Consider the following 22979-nt stretch of genomic DNA (forward strand, 5'->3'; position numbering starts at 1 on the left):
CTTTCCATTTCTTTGAATCATCTTCAGTTTCCTTTACTAATGTTTTGTAGTTTTCAGCATATAAATCTTTCACCTCCTTGATGAGAGTTTTATTCGTAAGTCTTTTATTTTTTTTGATGCCATTTAAAAAAGGGATTGTTTGTTCACATTTCCTTTCTGATATTTCATTGTTAGTGTAAAGAAATGCAACCAGGGACTTCCCTGGTGTCTCCATGGTTGAGAATCTGCCTGCAAATACAGGGGACATGGGTTTGAGCCCTGGTGCAGGAAGATCTCACATGCTGTGGAGAAACTAAACCTGTGTGCCACAGCTACTTAGCCTGCACACTAGAGCCCGTGAGCCACAAATACTGAGCCCGTGTGTCACAACTACTTATGCCCGCATGCCTAGAGCCCATGCTCTGCAACAAGAGAAGCCACTGCAATGAGAAGCCTGTGCACCACAATGAAGACTAGTCCCCCGTGGCCACAACTAGCAAAAACCTGTGCACAGCAATGAAGACCCAATGCAGCCAAAATAAATTAACAAAAAAGAAAAACAAGAAATGCAACCAATTTATGTACGTTAATCTTGTATCCTGCTACTTTGCTAAATTTGTTTATCAATTCTAGTAGGTTTTGGGTGGAATTTTTAGGATTTCCTTTATATATATTATCATGTCATCTGCAAATAATGACAAATTTACCTCTTCCCTTCCAATTTGGTTAGAGTTTTTTCTTTTTCTTGTCTGATTGTTGTGGCTAGGACTTCCAGTACTATGTTGAAGAGAAGAGGTGAGAGTGGGAATCCTTGTCTTGTTCCGGATTTTAGCGGGAAGGCTTTCACCTTAGGAACATTGAGTAATATATTGCCTGTGGGCTTGTCATAAATAGCTTCTATTATGTTGAGATATGTTTCCTCTATACCCACTTTGGTAAGTGTTTTTATGATGAATGGATACTGAAGTTTTTCAAATGCTTTTTCAGCATCTATTGAGATGATCATTTGTTTTGTTCTTTTCCTTTGTTGATGGGGTGTATCATGTTGATTGATTTGCCTATGTTGAAACAACTTTGTGACACTGGGGTGAATCAAATTTGGTCATGGTGTATGATCCTCTTATGTGTTGTCAGATTCGGTTTTCTAATATTCAGATGAGAATTTTTGCATCTAAATTTATCGAAGATATTGGCCTGCAATTTTCTTTTTTGATAGTGTCTTTCTCTGTGCTTTTTTTTGAAAGTCTTTATTGAATTTGTTCCAATATTGCTACTGTTTTGTTTTGGTTTCTTGTTTGTGAGGCATGTGGGATCTCAGCTCCACCACCAGGGATTGTACTCACACCCCCTGCACTGGAAGGTGAAATCTTAACTGCTGGACCACCAGAAAAGTCCTCATCTGTTTTTTGTTTGTTTGTTTTAGTAAATTTCTTTCTTTATTTTTGGATGCATTGGGTGTTCGTTGCTGTGCACGGGCTCTCTCTAGTTGTGGTGAGCGGGGGCTACTCTTCATTGTGGTGTGCAGGCTGTTCATTTCGGTGGCTTCTTTTTTTGCAGAGCATGGGCTCTAGGTGTGCAGGCTTCAGCAGTTGTGGCTATCAATCTCAGTAATTGTGGCTCATGGGATGTAGAGTGCAGGCACAGTCGTTGTGGCACACAGGCTTAGTTGTCCCATGGCATGTGGGATCTTCCCAGACCAGGGCTCAAACCAATGTCCCCTGCATTGGCAGATGGATTCTTAACCACTGTGCCACCAGAGAAGTCACCCCACCTGTTTTTGATATCAAGGTGATGATGGCTTCATAGAATGTCTTTGGAAGTATCCCTTACTCTTCAATCGTTTTGAAGAGTTTGAGAAGAATTAGTGTAAGTTCTTTTTTGTATATTTGGTAGAATTTGTCTGTGAAATCATCTGATCCTGGACTTTTGTTGGTAAGGAGTTTTTTTAAATTACAGATTCTATTTTGCTTTTAGTGATCAGTATGTTCAAGTTATCTATTTCTTCTTGATTCAGTTTTGTTTGGCTGTAAAAAACCAACATATATTTTAACGTAATTTTAGCAACTAAATACTTACCATGTATTAGACCACAAAAGAGTGAAGAAAACAATATTAAAACAGTTTTTCAAATAGAAAAAGTATTGAAATATTTTTAAGAAATTGGGATAATAATGCTAATTACAATAATGACAAATTGTTCTGAACTTAAAGACTACTTTATTGGGCTTCCCTGGTAACGCAGTGGTTGCGAGTCCGCCTGCCGATGCCTGGGACACGGGTTCATGCCCTGGTCTGGGAGGATCCCACATTCCATGGAGCGGCTGGGCCCGTGAGCCATGGCCGCTGAGCCTGCGCGTCCGGAGCCTGTGCTCCGCAACGCGAGAGGCCACAACAGTAAGAGGCCCGCCTACCACACACACAAAAAGACTATCTAAGATGCTTATTATATGCTTATTATAAGCATGATATTATATGCTTATATATTATATATGCTTATTATATGCTTATTATATTCTTATTATAGGCATGATATATGCTTATTTTTTTATTGTTTTAAAATACATGGAATATTTTCTCCTTTCTAATGTAATTCTTTTATTTTACCTGTATATTGTGAAAAAAATGTAGTTGCACATAATATAAAAATTATACTTTAATGGGAGATATTAATCTGTTTACAGTTACTATAGTACTGAAAACACTTAGGTTTAGAGTTACCATGTTATTGAGTGCTCTTATTTATTTATTTATTTAAAAATATTTAATTTGGGGGGGGGCATAAATTATTTATTTATTTTTATCATCTTTATTGGACTATAATTGCTTTACAGTGGTGTGTTAGTTTCTGTTTTATAACAAAGTGAACAAGTTCTACATATACATATATCCCCTTATCTCCTCCCTCTTGCGTCTCCCTCCCACCCTCCGTATCCCACCGTCTAAGTGGTCACAAAGTACTGAGCTGATCTCCCTGTGCTATGCAGCTGTTTCCTACTAGTTATCTGTTTTACATTTGGTAGTATATATAAGTCCATGTCACTCTCTCACTTCGTCAAGGCTTACCCTTCCCCCTCCCCATGTCCTCAAGTCCATTCTCTATGTCTGCGTCTTTATTCCTGTCCTGCCCCTAGGTTCTTCCCAACCATTTTCTTTCTTTTTTTTTTAGATTCCATATATATGTGTTAGCATACAGTATTTGTTTTTCTCTTTCTGACTTACTGCACTCTGTATGACAGACTCTAGGTCCATCCACCTCAGTACAAATAACTCAATTACATTTCTTTTTATGGCTGAGTAATATTCCATTTTATATTGAAGATGTGCAACATCTTCTTGATCCATTCATCAGTTGATGGACACTTAGATTGCTTCCATGTGCTGGCTATTGCAAATAGAGCTCCAATGAACATTATGGAACATGACTCTTTTTGAATGATGGTATTCTCTAGGTGTATGCCCAGTACTGGGATTGCTGTATCATATGGTAGTTCTATTTTTAGGTTTTTAAAGAACCTCCATACTATTCTTGAGAGTGGGTGTATCAATTTACACTCCCACCAACGGGGCAAGAGGGTTCTATTTTCTCCACACCTCTGCAGCATTTATTGTTTCTAGATTTTTTGATGATGACCATTCTTACCTGTGTGTGGTGATACCTCATTGTAATTTTGATTTGCATTTCTCTGATGATCAGTGATGTTGAGCATTCTTTCATGTGTTTGTTGGCAATCTATATAACTTCTTTGGAGAAATGTCTATTTAGGTCTTCTGCCCATTTATGGATTGGGTTGTTTGTTTTTTTGATATGGATCTGCACGGGCTGCTTGTAAAGTTTGGAGATTAATCCTCTGTCAGTTGCTTCATTGGAAAATATTTTCTCTCATTCTGAGGGTTGTTTTTTCATCTTGTTTACGTTTTCCTTTGTTGTACAAAAGCTTTTAAGTCTCATTAGGTCTCATTTGTTTATTTTTGTTTTTATTTCCATTTCTCTAGGAGGTGGGTCAAAAAGGATCTTGCTGTGATTGATGTCATAGAGTGTTCTACCTATGTTTTCCTCTAAGAGTTTTATAGTGTCTGGGCTTACATTTAGGTCTTTAATCCATTTTGAATTTATTTTTGTGTATGGTGTTAGGGAGTCTTCTAATTTCATTCTTTTACCTGTAGATGTCCAGTTTTCCCAGCACCACTTACTGAAGAGGCCATGATTTCTCCATTGTATATTCTTGTCTCCTTTATCAAAACTAAAGTGACCATATGTGCATAGGTTTATCTCTGGGTTTTCTCCCCTGTTCCATTGATCTATATTTCTGTTTTTGTGCCACTACCATACTGTCTTGACTACTGTAGCTTTGTAGTATTGTCTGACGTCAGGGAGCCTGATTTTTCTAGCTCTGTTCTTCTTCTCAAGATTGCTTTGGCTGTTCAGAGTCTTTTGTGTTTCCATACAAATTGTGAATTTTTTTTGTTCCAGTTGTCTGAAAAATGCCATTGGTACTTTGATATGGATTGCATTGAATCTGTAGGTTGCTTTGGGTAGTATAGTCATTTTCACTATGTTGATTCTTCCAATCCAAGAACATGGTATATCTCTCTATCTGTTTGTGTCATCTTTGATTTCTTTCCTCAGTGTCTTATAGTTTGTTGAGTAAACGTCTTTTGTCTCCTTAGGTAGGTTTATTCCTAGGTATTTTATTCTTTTTGTTGCAGTGGTAAATGGGAGTGTTTCCTTAATTTCTCTTTCAGATTTTTCATTTTAGTGTATAGGAATGAAAGAGATATGTGTACATTAATTTTGTATGCTGCAACCTTACCAGATTGATTGATTAAGTCTAGTAGGTTTCTGGTAGCATCTTTAGGATTCTCTATGTATAGTATCATGTCATCTGCAAACAGTGAGAGCTTAACTTCTTATTTTCTGATTTGGATTCCTTTTATTTCCTTTTCTTCTCTGGTTGCTGTAGCTAAAAATTCCAGAAGTGTGTTGAATCATAGTGGTGAGAGTGGGCAACCTTGTCTTGCTTCTAATATTGGTGGAAATGGTTTCACTTTTTCACCATTGAGAATGATGTTGGCTGTGGATTTGTCATATATGGCTTTTATTATGTTAAGGAAAGTTCCCTCTATGCCTACTTTCTTGGGTTTTTAAAAAATCATAAATGGTTATTTAATATTGTCAGAAGAATTTTCTGCATCTATTGAGATGATCATATGGTTTTTATCCTTCAGTTTTTTAGTATGGTGTATCACATTGATTTGCATATATTGAAGAATCCTTGCATCCCTTGGATAAACCCCACTTGATCTTGGTGTATGATCCTTTTAATGCTCTGTTGATTTCTGTTTGCTAGTATTTTGGTGTGGATTTTTCCATCTATGTTAATCAGTGATATTGACCTGTAGTTTTCTTTCTTTGTGACATCTTTGTCTGGTTTTGGTATCAGGGAGATGGTGGTCTCATAGAATAAGTTTGGGAGAGATCCTCCCTCTGCTCTATTTTGGAAGAGTTTGAGAAGGATAGGTGTTAACTCTTCTCTAAATGTTTGATGGAATTTGCATGTGAAGCCATCTGGTCCTGGGCTTTTGTTTGTTGGAATATTTATAATCACAGTCTCAATTTCAGTGCTTGGGATTGGTTTGTTTATAGTTTCTATTTCTTCCTGGTTCAGTCTTGGAAGGCTGTGCTTTTCTAAGAATTTGTCCATTTCTTCCAGGTTGTCCATTTTATTGGCATATAGTTGCTTGCAGTAATCTCTCATGATCCTTTGTATTTCTGCAGTGTCAGTTGTTACTTCTCCTTTTTCATTTGTAATTCTATTGATTTGAGTCCTGTCCCTTCTTTTCTTGATGAGTCTGGCTAATGGTTTATCAATTTTGTCTATCTTCTCAGGGAACCAGCTTTTAGTTTGTTTGATCTTTGCTGTTGTTTCCTTCATTTATTTTCCATTTATTTCTGATATGATCTTTATGATTTCTTTCCTCTGCTGACTTTGTTTTTTTTTTTTTCTTTCTTTCTCTAATTGCTTTAGGTGTAAGGTTAGCTTGTTTATTTGAGATGTTTCTTGTTTCTTGAGGTAGGATTTTATTGCTATAAACTTCCCTCTTAGAACTCCTTTTGCTGCATCCCATAGGTTTTGGGTCTTCATGTTTTCATTGTCATTTGTTTCTAGGTATTTTTAAATTTCCTCTTTGATTTCATCAGTGATGTCTTGGTTATTAAGTAGAGTATTGTTTAGCGTCCATGTGTTTGTATTTTTTACAGATTTTTTTTTCCTGTAATTGATATCTAGTCTGATAGCATTGTGGTTGGAAAAGATACTTGATAATGATTTCAATTTTCTTAAATTTACCAAGGCTTGATTTGTGACCCAAGATATGATCTATCCTGGAGAATGTTCCACGAGCCCTTGAGAAAAAGTGTATTCTGTTGTTTTTGGATGGGATGTCCTGTGAGTATCAATTAAGTCCATCTTGTTTAATGTATCATTTTAAAGCTTGTGTTTCTTTATTTATTTTCATTTTGGATGATCTGTTCATTGGTGAAAGAGGGGTGCTAAAGTCCCCTACTATGATTGTGTTACTGTCGATTTCCCCTTTTATGGCTGTTAGCATTTGCCTTATGTATTAAGTTGCTCCTATGTTGGGTGCATAAGTATATAGAATTGTTATATCTTTTTCTTGGATTGATCCCTTGATGATATGTAGTGTCCTTCTTTGTTTCCTGTAATAGTCTTTATTTTAAAGTCTTTTTTGTCGGATATGAGAATTGCTACTCTAGCTTTCTTTTGATTTCCATTTGCATGGATTATCTTATTCCATCCCCTAACTTTCAGTCTGCATGTGTCCCCAGGTCTCAAGTGGGTCTCTTGTAGACCACATATATACCAGTTATGTTTTTGGATCCATTCAGCCAGTCTATGTCTTTTGGTTGGAGCATTTAATCCATTTACATTTAAGGTAATTATTGATATGTATGTTCTTATGACCATTTTCTTAATTGTCTTGGGTTTGTTATTGTAGGTCTTTTCCTTCTCTTGTGTTTCCTGCCTAGAGAATTTCCTTTAGCATTTCTTGTAAAGCTGGTTTGGTGGTGCTAAATTCTCTTAGTTTTTGCTTGTCTGTAAAGATTTTAATTTCTCTGTCAAATCTGAATGAGATCTTTGCTGGTTCGAGTAATCTTGGTTGTAGCTTTTCCCCTTTCATCACTTTAAATATGTCCTGCCAGTCCCTTCTGGCTTGCAGAGTTTCTGCTGAAAGATCATCTGTTAACCTTACGGGGATTCCCTTGTATGTTATTTGTTGTTTTTCCCTTGCTGCTTTTAATATTTTTTCTTTGTTATTTAATTTTTGATAGTTTGATTAATATATGTTTTGGCATGTTTCTCCTTGGGTTTATCTTGTATGGGACTCTCTGCACTTCCTGGACTTGATTAATGATTCCCTTTCCCATATTAGGGAACTTTTCAACGAAAATCTCTTCAAATATTTTCTCAGTCTCTTTCTTTTTCTCTTCTACTTCTGGGACCCTGATATTCGAATGTTGGTGTGTTTAATGTGGTCCCAGAAGTGTCTCAGATTGTCCTCAATTCTTTTCATTCTTTTTTCTTTATTCTGCTCTGCAGTAGTTATTTCCACTATTTTATCTTCCAGGTCATTTATCCATTCTTCTGCCTCAGTTATTCTGCTATTGTTTCCTTCTTGAGAATTTTAAATTCCATTTATTGTGTTGTTCATCATTGTTTGTTTGCTCTTTAGTTCTTCTAGGTCCTTGTGAAATGTTTCTTGTATATTCTCCATTCCAGTTCCAAGATTTGGGATCATCTTTACTATCATTACTCTGAATTCTTTTTCAGGTAGACTGCCTGTTTTCTCTACATTTGTTTGGTCCGGTGAGTTTTTACCTTGCTCCTTCATCTGCTGTGTGTTTCTCTGTCTTCTCATTTGGCTTTGGGGACTGTGTTTGGGGTCACCTTTTTGCAGGCTGCAGATTCGTAATTCCCATTGTTTTGGTGTCTGCCTCCAGTGACTAAGGTTGGTTCAGTGGGTTGTGCAGGCTTTCTGGTGGAGGGGACTGGTGCCTGTGTTCTGGTGGGTATGTCTGGATCTTGTCCTTCTGGTGGGCAATTCTGCATCCGGTGGTGTGTTTTGGGGTGTCTGTGGCCTTATTATGATTTTAGTCAGCCCCTTTGCTAATGGGTGGGCCTGCATTCCTGTCTTGCTAGTTGTTTGGCATGGGATGTCTGGCACCATATCTTGCTGGTCTCTGACTGGAGCCAGGTCTCAGCATGGAGACGGATATCTCTGGGAGAGTTTTCATCGTTGGATATTATAAGGTGCTGGAGGTCTCTGGTAGATAAATGTCCTGAACTTGGCTCTCTCACCTCAGAGGCACAGGCCTGACACATGGCCGGAGCAGCAAGATCCTGTCAGCCACACGGCTGGGGGTGAGAGCAAGAGGTAGCTTTGGTACATCTCAAAGACCACCAATGGGATTCACTGACCATTTTCTCCCCAGACGTGAAGAAAACAAAATTCAGTCTTCGTCTAGTCAGCCACTTTGGTAGCCAGCCTCCAAGATGGCCCTAATTATCCCCTAATTATCTCCCAGTCTTCATCTACCAGTGTGTCTCCTCACACTTGAAAAAAGCTCACTGTTTAACTAATAAGAAATTGCAGAAATGACAAAGTGCAGTTTCCAAGTTTATCAAAGACATTGCAGCTTCTGCTTTGGTTTCTGCTAGATCACTCATCCTGGGGTAATCCAGCTTCCATGTCATGAGGACACTCAAGCAGCCCTAAGGAGAGATCCATGTGTCAAGGAACTGAGGCCTCTTACTTACAACCATGTGAGTGAGTCATCTCAGAAGTCAAAAGATTTAATTTTATTTATTTTTTGTTGCATTGGGTCTTCGTTGCTGCACAAGGTTTCTCTAGTTGTGTCACGCAGGGGTTACTCATCGTTGCGGCGCTCGGGTTTCTCCTTGCAGTGGTTTCTCTTATTGTGGAGTATGGACTCTAGGTGCATGGGCTTCGTAATTGTGTCATGCAGGCTCAATAGTTATTGCTTGCAGGCTCTAGAGTGCAGGCTCAGTAGTTGTAGTGCACGGGCTCAGTTGTTCCATGGCATGTGGGATCTTCCCAGACAGGGCTCAAACCTGTGTCCCCTTTATTGGTATGGAGATTCTTAACCACTGTGCCACCAGGGAAGCCCCTGGTAACTAGTTCTTGAACTTTTCAGCCTCAGCAATTATGAGAAAACAAAAATATTCTGTTGTTTATAAAATACCAAGTCTCTCGTATTTTGTTTTAGCAGTGAAGGGGCTGGCTGAGGAGAAATATCTGTGAGCTTGAAGACATATCAAGAGAAACCTTTAAATCTCAAAAGAAAAAATGGGCAGGAAAGAAATCAGCAGAACAGAGTAATCAATAATTGTGGAACAGTGAAAATGCTGTGACCTATACATAATGGATATAGCAGGAGGAAAATAAAGGTAACAAAGAACAGAAAGAATTTTTTAAAATGACTGAGAATCTCCCCAAATTAATGTCTCACACTAAATCCATAACATCCAAACTTAGAGAAACATATGAATAGTAAAGAAAATTGACCAATATCTCTCAGGACCATCAATGCAAAAATCGTCAACAAAATATTAACAAATCAAATCCAACAATATTTTGAGAGAATTTTATATCATGAATGAGAAGGAATAATCCCAGTTATGCAAGGCTTGTTCAACATTCTGAAATCAAATAATTATATTCATCATATCAACACCCTAAAGACAATCATTAACCTATCACTAGATTCAGAAGACCTTTGAAAAAACCTAAAACCCATTCTTCATAAAAACTCTTAGTTAAAGAAATAGACTGGAAGTTTCTCAAGTTGATAATAAAGATCTACAGGAAACTTTGATCTTACCTCATGATTAATGGTTAAAAACATGAAGCTTTGTCACTAAGTTCAGGTAAAAACAAAGATGTCCCCTTTCATGACTCCTTTTCCATATTTTACTCCAAGTCCTTACTAATGCAATAAGGCATAAAAAGAAATAAAACAGTACAGATTGGTTAGAAAAAAATGAAAGCAGCCTAAATAAAATGTGGACCATTATAATTTATGGGCACCTCACCAAAGAAAATAGACACCATGCATATAAGTATACAGAAGAATAATCCAGATTACATGCTGCCATAAAAAAGCAAATTAAAAATACAATTACATACCACTATGTAACACTTAGAATGGCTAAAATGTGTACAATGACAAGGACAAATTCTGTAGCGGATGCGGAACATTAGGAAATGACATTTGTTATTGGTGGAAATGAAAAATAATGCAGCTACTTTGGTAGTCTGATTGACACTTGCTATAATAGTGAACATTCCATTACTGTACAATCCAGCAAGTGTTCTCATGGATATTAACTGAAAGTAGTTTAAAACATACTTCCAGATGAAAACCTGCATATGGATATTTATAGCACCTAATTCAATATTGCCAAAATGTGAATGAAACTAAGGTGTCCTCCAATAGGTGAATGAAATGATATAGTATTAATATATACTGGGAATGGGGTAATATTGAGCACTAAGAAAGTAAGCTATCAAGCCATAAAAATATATGGGAATTCTTTTTTTTCTTTTGAAATGAGGTGATTTTCTTTATTTTGTAATTTAAATTTTATTGGAGTATAGTTGATTTACAATGTTGTGTTCATTTCAGCTGCACAGAAAGTGATTCAGTTACACATATGCATATATTCATTCTTTTTCAGAGTCTTTTCTGATAAAGATATTCCCAGAATATTGAGTAGAGTTGCCTGTGCTATACAGTAGGTCCTTGTTGCTTACCTATATTATATAGAGTAGTATTCGTATGTTTACCCCAAGTTCTTGATTTACCCCTCCCCCCACCTTTCCCCTTTGGTAACCATAAGTTTGTTTTCCAAGTCTGTGAGTCTGCCTCTGTTTTGTAAGTTAGTTCATTTGTATCAATTTTTAGTTTCCACCTAGAAGTGATATCATACAATATTTGTCTTACTCTGTCTGACTTACTTCACTTAGTACAATCATCTCTAGGTCCATCCATGTTACTGCAATTGACATTATTTTCTTCTATTTTTTTTTTCTTTTGCGGTACACAGGCCTCTCACTGTTGTGGCCTCTCCCATTGCGGAGCACAGGCTCAGGATACACAGGCTCCGGACGCGCAGGTTCAGCGGCCATGGCTCACGGGCCTAGTCGCCCCATGGCATGTGGGATCTTCCCAGACCGGGGCATGAACCCGTGTCCCCTGCATCAGCGGGCAGACTCTCAACCACTGCACCACCAGGGAAGCCCCTATTTTCTTCTACTTTATGGCTGAGTCATATTCCATTATATATATGTATCACATATTCTTTACCTATATTCGTATGTTGATTTTGGTTGCTTCCATGTCTTCACTATTGTAAAGAGTGTTGCAGTGAACATTGGGGAAGATGTGTCTTTTCGATTTATGCTTTCCTCCAGATATGCACACAGGAGTAAACTTGCTGGATCATCTGGTAGCTCTATTTTATTTTATTTTCTTTCATTTCATTTCAATTTCTTTGGAGTATAGTTGATTTACAATGTTGTGTTACTTTCTGCTACACAGCAGAGTGAAGCAGTTATACATATATCCAATTCTTTTTGGATTCCTTTCCCACACAGGTCATTACAGAGTATTGTGTAGAGTTCCTCAAGTGCTATACAGTAGGCCCATATTTGTTATTTTTAAAATATATAGTGGTGTGTATATGTCAATCCCAATTTATCCCTCCCGCCTCCCCTTACTCTGGTAACCTCCATTCTGTGCTCCATAGTGGCTGTTGCCAATTGGCATTGCCACCAATAGTGAAGTATTTGTGGCACAGTAGTTAAGAATCTGCCTACCAGTGCAGGGGACACAGGTTTGAGCCCTGACCCAGGAAGATCCCACACGCTGCAGAGCACCTAAGCCTGTGTGCCACAACTACTGAGTCTGCGCTCTAGAGCCCATGAGCCACAACTACTGAGCTCACGTGCCACAACTACTGAAGCCTGTGTGCCTAGAGCCTGTGCTCCACAACAAGAGAAGCCACTGCAAAGAGAAGGCTGCGTACCACAACGATGAGTAGCCCCCGCTTGCTGCAACTATAGAAAAGCCGCATGCAGCAACGGGGACCCAAAGCAGATTAAAATATACGAATAATATGTAGTAGGTTTCTCTTTTTTCCACACCTTCTGAAGCATTTCTTGTTTCTAGACATTGTGAGGATGGCTACTCTGAGTGGTTCTAGGTGATACTTCTTTGTACATCTGATTTGCATTTGTCTGACATAAAGCAATGGTGAGCATCTTCATGTGTGCTTTTTTTTGAACAGTGTGAGTAAAATGTACCCCTTGAAAAAGGGTTATTGAAAGGTTGCCTTGTTTTGAAGTCTATTTCGATTACCTACCCCAAGACATTTTTTGTGTGTGTGGTACACGGGTCTCTCACTGCCGTGGCCTCTGCTACTGCAGAGCACAGGCTCAGGATGCACGGGCTCCGGATGCACAGATTCAGCGGCCATGGCTCACGGGCCCAGCTGGTCCATGGCGTGTGGGATCCTCCTGAACAGGGGCACGAACCCATGTCCCCTGCATCGGTAGGAGGACTCTCAACCACTGTTCCACCAGGGAAGCCCACCAAGACATTTTTTGAGGGCTGTTGTCACTTACAGCTTCCCAGGCATTGTGAATATGAAGTGCCTATAAGATCCAGGTTTAGAATTGTTGTTATGGGAAAGACAAGGCGGCAGGATTTCTCCTGTCCCTCTCTGGTTACTGACACAACCTTAGCTGTAGGGAAAGTCCTGTTCCTGGGTTTTAACTTAGAGCGGGATGTGCCTGACCAAACATGTAAGGGCTTCCATCCCATTCCTCCTTCTCCCTTCCCCTTCAGCCCCCGAACAAGCATAAACCCCTGCAGAGTCACCTGTTGAGGGGGCTGTCGTGTAGAGTCTGATGACCCTAACGAAGGAGTCAGAAGGTCGGAACCCAAACACCAGGGTATGTTGAGACCAGGTGATTTTCCAAATGTCATGCAGCCCAGAGAGCCCACCATCCTTTGGGTGTGAGAGGGTTGGTTTAGTAGTATGAGGGCACACTTCGATCTGGAGATTGTGATCCCATGCAGAGGGGACCAAGTACTACATGTTCAAGGGGGGTGAATTAGCTGGCGTATCCTCCCGAGGTCCTCAGGCCCACAACAGTCCAGCCTTGGGATCAAATTGTGTCTGTGTCCAAGGATGTGACACTAGCACGTCCACCATGACTAAATGGATTTAGTGATCATTTTTCTTTTCTATAATTTAATTTTAAATTTATAATGGGGTATAGTTGATTTACCATGTTGTGTTCATTTTTGATATACACCAACATGATTCATTTATACAGAGATGACTATACATTCTCTTTGGAATTATTTTCCCATTGAGGTTACTAAAGGGTGTTGAGAAGAGTTCCAAGTGCTCTACAGCAGATCCAGTTTGATGACAAGTTTTCTCTCTGTAAATATGTATATACTAACTCCAACCTCATGATTTGTGCCTCCAACACACCTTTCCAGTTTGGTAACCATAAGTTTGTGTTCTAAGCCTGGGACTCTGTTTCTGTGTTGTAAGATAGTACCTTTGTATCAATATGTAGATTCCACAGATAAGTAATATCATATGATATTTATCATTGTCTGATTTATGCCACATAGTATGAATGCATCTAGGTCCTTCCGAGTGGCTGCAAATGGCCTTATTTCATTCATTTCATGGCTGAGTAATATTCCACTGTACATATCTACCATAATTTCTTTATCCAGTCTTCCTTCCAAGGACGTTTACGTAGCTTCCAAGTAGGGGCTCTTGTAAACAGGGCTGCATAAATTTTGGAGTGCCTGGGTACTGTCACTTTACGTTTTTTCCAAGATACAGGCCCAGGAGTGGAAGTGCCATATGCTCTGAAGCTCTGCTTGTTAGATTTTTAAGGAATCACCACCCACTTCTCCAGAGTGGCTGTTAGCAATTTACATTCCCACCATCATCTTGTCAGGGTTCCCTTTTATCCACGCCCTGTCCTGCATTTCAGGTTTTACACTTTGTGAGGTTGGCCATTCTGACTGGTGCAAAGCGATACCGCTTCCTCACTCTTCCCGAACAGACGGTGTACCATCCTCTGGATGTCCCATTCATGTTTTACCTGGAGGAAGGGTCCTCTGCACCTGGAGATATGGGACCCATGGAATGGGGGCCAGGCAGTGTTACTGTAAAAGTACTGAATTTGCTGTCCCATCCTCAGCAAGCCTCTCAGACCCACGAGTGTAGAGCCTTAGGTCCCATCCAGCTGTGTGTCTAGATGTGGTCAGTCCAGGTTGCATCACAGCCCTTGAACACATTTTGTAAGAATTTCTCTCTCTCTCACTGTCTTTTTTTGTTCTTTTTATTTAATTTTATAATGGGGTAGAGCTGATTTTCAATACTATGATTCTTCCTGCACTACATCTATCCACTTGATTCACTTAAAGAGAGACACCAATCAATTCTTTTACAGATTCTTACAGTCTTATATACGCTTTTCCGGTGACAGCAGTGTGCTGAGTCCAGCTACTTGAGCTATTCAGCAGGTCCTGTTGATTACGTATTTTGTTTATGGAACCGTATCTATGCTAATTCCAACCTCCTGGTTTATGCATCACCCCCACCGCACCTTTCTCTTTTAGAAGTCATAAATGTGTTTTCTTTATGTGTGACTCGGTTTCTGTTTTGTAAGTGAGTTCATGTGTAGCTATTTTTAGATACCACGTATAATTGATACCTTATGATAAGTCTCTACTAATGTCTGACTTACGTCACTTAGAATGATCGTACGTGAGTCTCCACGAGTTGCTGCAACTGGCCTTATTTCATTGATTTAATTGCTCAGGAATATTAAATTGTACATAAGTACCACAAATTCTTTATCCATTTCTTCCTTCAAGGACATGTATGTTGTACCCAAGTGGAGGCATTTTAAGCAGAGCAGCATTAAACGTAGGGATGCCTGTGTCCTGTCGACTTTTGGTTTTACCACGATATACGCCCAAGATTGGAAGTGCCGTATGGTCTGTAGCTCTATTTTTTTAGAAGGTTAAGGAAACATCATGCACTTTTCCAGAGTGGCCGTTGACTATTTACATCCCCCCAATCAGGGTAAAGAGGCTTCCTTTGCTCCATGGCCTGAGCTGGATTTCTGGTTTACACTTTTCCAAGATGGCACTATTGACTAATGCGAAGTCAGAATACTTTGTAGTGCTGATTTGCATTTCGTGGTTGTTTGGTTCGCCAAAAAGGGCGTATGGGTTTTGCCTGAATACGTTTATGTTTATAATGGGGTTTAGCTGATTTTCATTGCTGTGGTTATGTCGCTTTACACTCACGTGATTCACTTACACAGGGATATCAATAAATACATTTTAATATTTGTACAACTCAGATATATTCTTCTGTGGTGAATAGGGTGGGTTGAGTACAGATCATTGAGCAATGAGTAGGTCTTGAGGATTACATACTTGGTTTATGGATCGGTATCTGGGCTAATTTCAAACTCTTGTTTTATGCATCACCCCACATCACCAATGCCCTTAAGCAGGCATCAGTGTGTTTTCAAATATTTAACTCTCTTCTATATTGTAATTCAGTTGATCTCTAGCGATTTTTAAAGGGATGTTTCCAGCAATTCTGCCTTGAATTCAAATCCTCCTCATAGTCTGACATCAATATATTTTTGGACCAAGTTATCATTTAGAACACTGGAGGTCTGTGAAGTGCAGTACCCCTGAGCTCCATTTCCGAACTCGCTTTTCTGTGAGTGGGACGAAACACGGCTGGATGGCTTCACGCCCTATTGTCGATGCGGGGTGGCAGGCTGAGCCTTTGGTGAATTCTTGTTCGTGATGGGAAATGAGAGTGATATGTGCCCGACCAAACACCTCCAGCGAGTCTCTCATTGGTTCCCCCTCTTGCAGTTCATCCTGCGGACAAATTGCAGACGGTACGAAAGAGGCATGGAAAGGCGCTGAGTCTCCAAGTGGGGAGATTGTTAGTAAGGGGGCCTGAATGGAGAACACGAGCACCAGGAGATGAAAAGTGAGGTGAGTTTCAGAAAGCTTTCCCGAAACCACGGTGTAGCATCCGCTGGGTTTCCAATGAGTGCTTTCGCTGTCGGAAGATTGCGTTGAACCTGGAGAGTTGGGACCCATGGAACGGGTAGCACGCAGGATTCCTTTCAAGGGTCTGCATTTGCTTTCCCAACCTCACCAATCGTCTCAGCCCCAAGAGTGTCCAACCTTATGTCTTCTGCCGCTGGGGCTGTAGATGTGGTCAATCCTGGTTGCACCCCAGTCCCTGAACGCATTTTGGAAAATTTCTCTCTGTTTTGCCCTGCTTGTTTCTTCTTTGTGTTGGAAATGTATCCTCAGAATGGGTCTGAGCTGATTTTCCCTGCTGTTTTTAGGCCGCTTTACACACACTTGATGCACTTACACAGAGATATCAAGACTTAGCTTTTAAGATGCTTACTAGTCGGATAGATACTTGTGCGATGAACAGGGTCTGGTGAGTCCAGTTGATTGAGCAAGGAGTAGGTCGTGTCCATTCCATATTCGCTTTTCGGAAGGGTATCTGTGCTCATTTCAAACTCGAGTTTTATGCGTCACCCCACCTCACCTTTCCCCTGAAGCAGGCATAAGTGTGTTTTCTAAGAGCGTGACACTGTTCTGTGTGGGGATTCAGTTCATGGGCAGCAATTTTTACATTCCCTCGATAAGTGATATCATAAGTTTCTTTTTTTGTGGGACTTATTTCACTGAGGATGATCGTACCTAAATCCACTCAGGATGCTGCTACCAGCCTCATGACGTGGATTTCATGGCTGAGTGACACTCCATTGGACCTACGTAGCACCACTTGTCCACTTGTCCACTTGTCTTTGTCCACTTGTCTCTTTCCTGGGATATGAAACCAGAGTTGAGGTTCTTGTCAAGACAGCAGCCCTCAACTTTGGGGTCCCTGTGTCTGCTTGATTTTTTCATTTTCTCAAGGTCAACGCCCATGTGTGGAAGTGCCCTATGCTCTGTGGTTCTGTGTTTTACATGTTTTGGGAAAGAGGATACACTTGTGAAGATTGGCTGTTGGCCATTGACATCCCGCCCATCAGCTTAACAAGGCTCCCTTGACTCCGTGGCCTGTCCTGCCTTTCTGGTTTTTAGACTTTTTTCGCCTGGCCCTTTTACCCGGGTTGGGGTGGGGGCGAGAGATTTCTTTGTAGTGCTGATTTGCTCTCCCAGGTTGCTTGGTTGGCCAAAAAGGGCGTATGCGTTTTTTCCTGAATATATTCAGGAAAAAACGCATACGCCCTTTTTGGCCAACCGCATCATTGTCCAGGTTCTGGCGCTTTTCATGTGCTATCGGGGCCATTCCGATGTACCCGTTGACATCCGTTTCCTGCATTTCTGCCTTGCGTTCAACGCCTCTTCGTAGCCTGACCTCAATATATTTGGGGGCGATAGGTATCGTTTGGAACTCTGCAGGTTTGGGAAGTGCAGTGCCCCTGAGCTCCATTTCCCAAGTCGCTTTTTTGTGAGTGGGACGCAACACGGCTGGATGGCTTCACGCCCTATTGTCGATCCGGGGTGGCAGGCTGAGCCTTTGGTGAATTCTTCTTCGCGATGGGAAATGAGAGTGACATGTGCCCGACCAAACCGCTCCAGCGAGTCTCTCATTGGTTCCCCCTCTTGCAGTTCATCCTGCGGACAAATTGCAGACGGTACGAAAGAGGCATGGAAAGGCGCTGAGTCTCCAAGTGGGGAGATTGTTAGTAAGGGGGCCTGAATGGAGAACACGAGCACCAGGAGATGAAAAGTGAGGTGAGTTTCAGAAAGCTTTCCCGATCCCACGGTGTAGCGTCCGCTGGGTTTCCAATGAGTGCTTTCGCTGTCGGGAGATTGCGTTGAACCTGGAGAGTTGGGACCCATGGAATGGGGAACACGCAGGATTCCTTTCAAGGGTCTGCATTTGCTTTCCCAACCTCACCAATCGTCTCAGCCCCAAGAGTGTCCAGCCTTATGTCTTCTGCCGCTGGGGCTGTAGATGTGGTCAATCCTGGTTGCATGCAAGTCCCTGAACGCATTTTGGAAGAATTTCTCTCTGTTTTGCCCTGCTTGTTTCTTCTTTGTGTTGGAAATGTATCCTCAGAATGGGTCTGAGCTGATTTTCCCTGCTGTTTTTAGGCCGCTTTACACACACTTGATGCACTTACACAGAGATATCAAGACTTAGCTTTTAAGATGCTTACTAGTCGGATAGATACTTGTGCGATGAACAGGGTCTGGTGAGTCCAGTTGATTGAGCAAGGAGTAGGTCGTGTCCATTCCATATTCGCTTTTCGGAAGGGTATCTCTGCTCATTTCAAACTCGAGTTTTATATGTCACCCCACCTCACCTTTCCCCTGAAGCAGGCCTAAGTGTGTTTTCTAAAAGCGTGCCTCTGTTCTGTTTGGGGATTCAGTTCATGGGGAGCGATTTTTACATTCCCTCGATAAGTGATATCATAAGTTTCTTTTTTTGTGGGACTTATTTCACTGAGGATGATCGTACCTAAATCCACTCAGGATGCTGCTACCAGCCTCATGACGTGGATTTCATGGCTGAGTGACACTCCATTGGACCTACGTAGCACCACTTGTCCACTTGTCCACTTGTCTTTGTCCACTTGTCCACTTGTCTTTCTCCACTTGTCTCTTTCCTGGTATATGAAACGTGTAGCGGAGTCGAGGTCCTTGTCAAGACAGCAGCCCTCAACTTTGGGGTCCCTGTGTCTGCTTCATTTTTTCATTTTCCCAAGGTCAACGCCCATGTGTGGAAGTGCCCTATGCTCTGTGGTTCTGTGTTTTACATGTTTTGGGAAAGAGGATACACTTGTGAAGATTGGCTGTTGGCCATTGACATCCCGCCCATCAGCTTAACAAGGCTCCCTTGACTCCGTGGCCTGCCCTGCCTTTCAGGTTTTTAGACTTTTTTCGCCTGGCCCTTTTGCCCCGGGGGGGGGGGGAGCGAGAGATTTCTTTGTAGTGCTGATTTGTTCTCCCAGGTTGCTTGGTTGGCCAAAAAGGGCGTATGCGTTTTTTCCTGAATATATTCAGGAAAAAACGCATACGCCCTTTTTGGCCAACCGCATCATTGTCCACGTTCTGGCGCTTTTCATGTGCTATCGGGGCCATTCCGATGTACCCGTTGACATCCGTTTCCTGCAGTTCTGCCTTGCGTTCAACGCCTCTTCGTAGCCTGACCTCAATATATTTGGGGGCGATAGTTATCGTTTAGAACTCTGCAGGTTTGGGAAGTGCAGTGCCCCTGAGCTCCATTTCCCAAGTCGCTTTTTTGTGAGTGGGACGCAACACGGCTGGATGGCTTCACGCCCTATTGTCGATCCGGGGTGGCAGGCTGAGCCTTTGGTGAATTCTTCTTCGCGATGGGAAATGAGAGTGACATGTGCCCGACCAAACCCCTCCAGCGAGTCTCTCATTGGTTCCCCCTCTTGCAGTTCATCCTGCGGACAAATTGCAGACGGTACGAAAGAGGCATGGAAAGGCGCTGAGTCTCCAAGTGGGGAGATTGTTAGTAAGGGGGCCTGAATGGAGAACACGAGCACCAGGAGATGAAAAGTGAGGTGAGTTTCAGAAAGCTTTCCCGATCCCACGGTGTAGCGTCCGCTGGGTTTCCAATGAGTGCTTTCGCTGTCGGAAGATTGCGTTGAACCTGGAGAGTTGGGACCCATGGAATGGGGAGCACGCAGGATTCCTTTCAAGGGTCTGCATTTGCTTTCCCAACCTCACCAATCGTCTCAGCCCCAAGAGTGTCCAGCCTTATGTCTTCTGCCGCTGGGGTTGTAGATGTGGTCAATGCTGGTTGCATGCCAGTCCCTGAACGCATTTTGGAAGAATTTCTCTCTGTTTTGCCCTGCTTGTTTCTTCTTTGTGTTGGAAATGTATCCTCAGAATGGGTCTGAGCTGATTTTCCCTGCTGTTTTTAGGCCGCTTTACACACACTTGATGCACTTACACAGAGATATCAAGACTTAGCTTTTAAGATGCTTACTAGTCGGATAGATACTTGTGCGATGAACAGGGTCTGGTGAGTCCAGTTGATTGAGCAAGGAGTAGGTCGTGTCCATTCCACATTCGGTTTTCGGAAGGGTATCTGTGCTCATTTCAAACTCGAGTTTTATGCGTCACCCCACCTCACCTTTCCCCTGAAGCAGGCCTAAGTGTGTTTTCTAAAAGGGTGACTCTGTTCTGTTTGGGGATTCAGTTCATGGGGAGCGATTTTTACATTCCCTCGATAAGTGATATCATAAGTTTCTGTCTTTGTGGGACTTACTTCACTGAGGATGATCGTACCTAAATCCACTCAGGATGCTGCTACCAGCCTCATGACGTGGATTTCATGGCTGAGTGACACTCCATTGGACCTACGTAGCACCACTTGTCCACTTGTCCACTTGTCTTTGTCCACTTGTCCACTTGTCTTTGTCCACTTGGCTCTTTCCTGGGATATGAAACGTGTACCGGAGTCGAGGTTCTTGTCAAGACAGCAGCCCTCAACTTTGGGGTCCCTGTGTCTGCTTCATTTTTTCATTTTCCCAAGGTCAACGCCCATGTGTGGAAGTGCCCTATGCTCTGTGGTTCTGTGTTTTACATGTTTTGGGAAAGAGGATACACTTGTGAAGATTGGCTGTTGGCCATTGACATCCCGCCCATCAGCTTAACAAGGCTCCCTTGACTCTGTGGCCTGCCCTGCCTTTCTGGTTTTTAGACTTTTTTCGCCTGGCCCTTTTGCCCCGGGGGTGGGGGGAGAGATTTCTTTGTAGTGCTGATTTGCTCTCCCAGGTTGCTTGGTTGGCCAAAAAGGGCGTATGCGTTTTTTCCTGAATATATTCAGGAAAAAACGCATACGCCCTTTTTGGCCAACCGCATCATTGTCCACGTTCTGGCGCTTTTCATGTGCTATCGGGGCCATTCCGATGTACCCGTTGACATCCGTTTCCTGCAGTTCTGCCTTGCGTTCAACGCCTCTTCGTAGCCTGACCTCAATATATTTGGGGGCGATAGTTATCGTTTAGAACTCTGCAGGTTTGGGAAGTGCAGTGCCCCTGAGCTCCATTTCCCAAGTCGCTTTTTTGTGAGTGGGACGCAACACGGCTGGATGGCTTCACGCCCTATTGTCGATCCGGGGTGGCAGGCTGAGCCTTTGGTGAATTCTTCTTCGCGATGGGAAATGAGAGTGACATGTGCCCGACCAAACCCCTCCAGCGAGTCTCTCATTGGTTCCCCCTCTTGCAGTTCATCCTGCGGACAAATTGCAGACGGTACGAAAGAGGCATGGAAAGGCGCTGAGTCTCCAAGTGGGGAGATTGTTAGTAAGGGGGCCTGAATGGAGAACACGAGCACCAGGAGATGAAAAGTGAGGTGAGTTTCAGAAAGCTTTCCCGATCCCACGGTGTAGCGTCCGCTGGGTTTCCAATGAGTGCTTTCGCTGTCGGAAGATTGCGTTGAACCTGGAGAGTTGGGACCCATGGAATGGGGAGCACGCAGGATTCCTTTCAAGGGTCTGCATTTGCTTTCCCAACCTCACCAATCGTCTCAGCCCCAAGAGTGTCCAGCCTTATGTCTTCTGCCGCTGGGGTTGTAGATGTGGTCAATGCTGGTTGCATGCCAGTCCCTGAACGCATTTTGGAAGAATTTCTCTCTGTTTTGCCCTGCTTGTTTCTTCTTTGTGTTGGAAATGTATCCTCAGAATGGGTCTGAGCTGATTTTCCCTGCTGTTTTTAGGCCGCTTTACACACACTTGATGCACTTACACAGAGATATCAAGACTTAGCTTTTAAGATGCTTACTAGTCGGATAGATACTTGTGCGATGAACAGGGTCTGGTGAGTCCAGTTGATTGAGCAAGGAGTAGGTCGTGTCCATTCCACATTCGGTTTTCGGAAGGGTATCTGTGCTCATTTCAAACTCGAGTTTTATGCGTCACCCCACCTCACCTTTCCCCTGAAGCAGGCCTAAGTGTGTTTTCTAAAAGGGTGACTCTGTTCTGTTTGGGGATTCAGTTCATGGGGAGCGATTTTTACATTCCCTCGATAAGTGATATCATAAGTTTCTGTCTTTGTGGGACTTACTTCACTGAGGATGATCGTACCTAAATCCACTCAGGATGCTGCTACCAGCCTCATGACGTGGATTTCATGGCTGAGTGACACTCCATTGGACCTACGTAGCACCACTTGTCCACTTGTCCACTTGTCTTTGTCCACTTGTCCACTTGTCTTTGTCCACTTGGCTCTTTCCTGGGATATGAAACGTGTACCGGAGTCGAGGTTCTTGTCAAGACAGCAGCCCTCAACTTTGGGGTCCCTGTGTCTGCTTCATTTTTTCATTTTCCCAAGGTCAACGCCCATGTGTGGAAGTGCCCTATGCTCTGTGGTTCTGTGTTTTACATGTTTTGGGAAAGAGGATACACTTGTGAAGATTGGCTGTTGGCCATTGACATCCCGCCCATCAGCTTAACAAGGCTCCCTTGACTCTGTGGCCTGCCCTGCCTTTCTGGTTTTTAGACTTTTTTCGCCTGGCCCTTTTGCCCCGGGGGTGGGGGGAGAGATTTCTTTGTAGTGCTGATTTGCTCTCCCAGGTTGCTTGGTTGGCCAAAAAGGGCGTATGCGTTTTTTCCTGAATATATTCAGGAAAAAACGCATACGCCCTTTTTGGCCAACCGCATCATTGTCCACGTTCTGGCGCTTTTCATGTGCTATCGGGGCCATTCCGATGTACCCGTTGACATCCGTTTCCTGCAGTTCTGCCTTGCGTTCAACGCCTCTTCGTAGCCTGACCTCAATATATTTGGGGGCGATAGTTATCGTTTAGAACTCTG

The sequence above is a fragment of the Kogia breviceps genome, chromosome 3, assembly GCF_026419965.1.
Source record: "Kogia breviceps isolate mKogBre1 chromosome 3, mKogBre1 haplotype 1, whole genome shotgun sequence".
Classification (NCBI taxonomy): Eukaryota; Metazoa; Chordata; class Mammalia; order Artiodactyla; family Physeteridae; genus Kogia; species Kogia breviceps.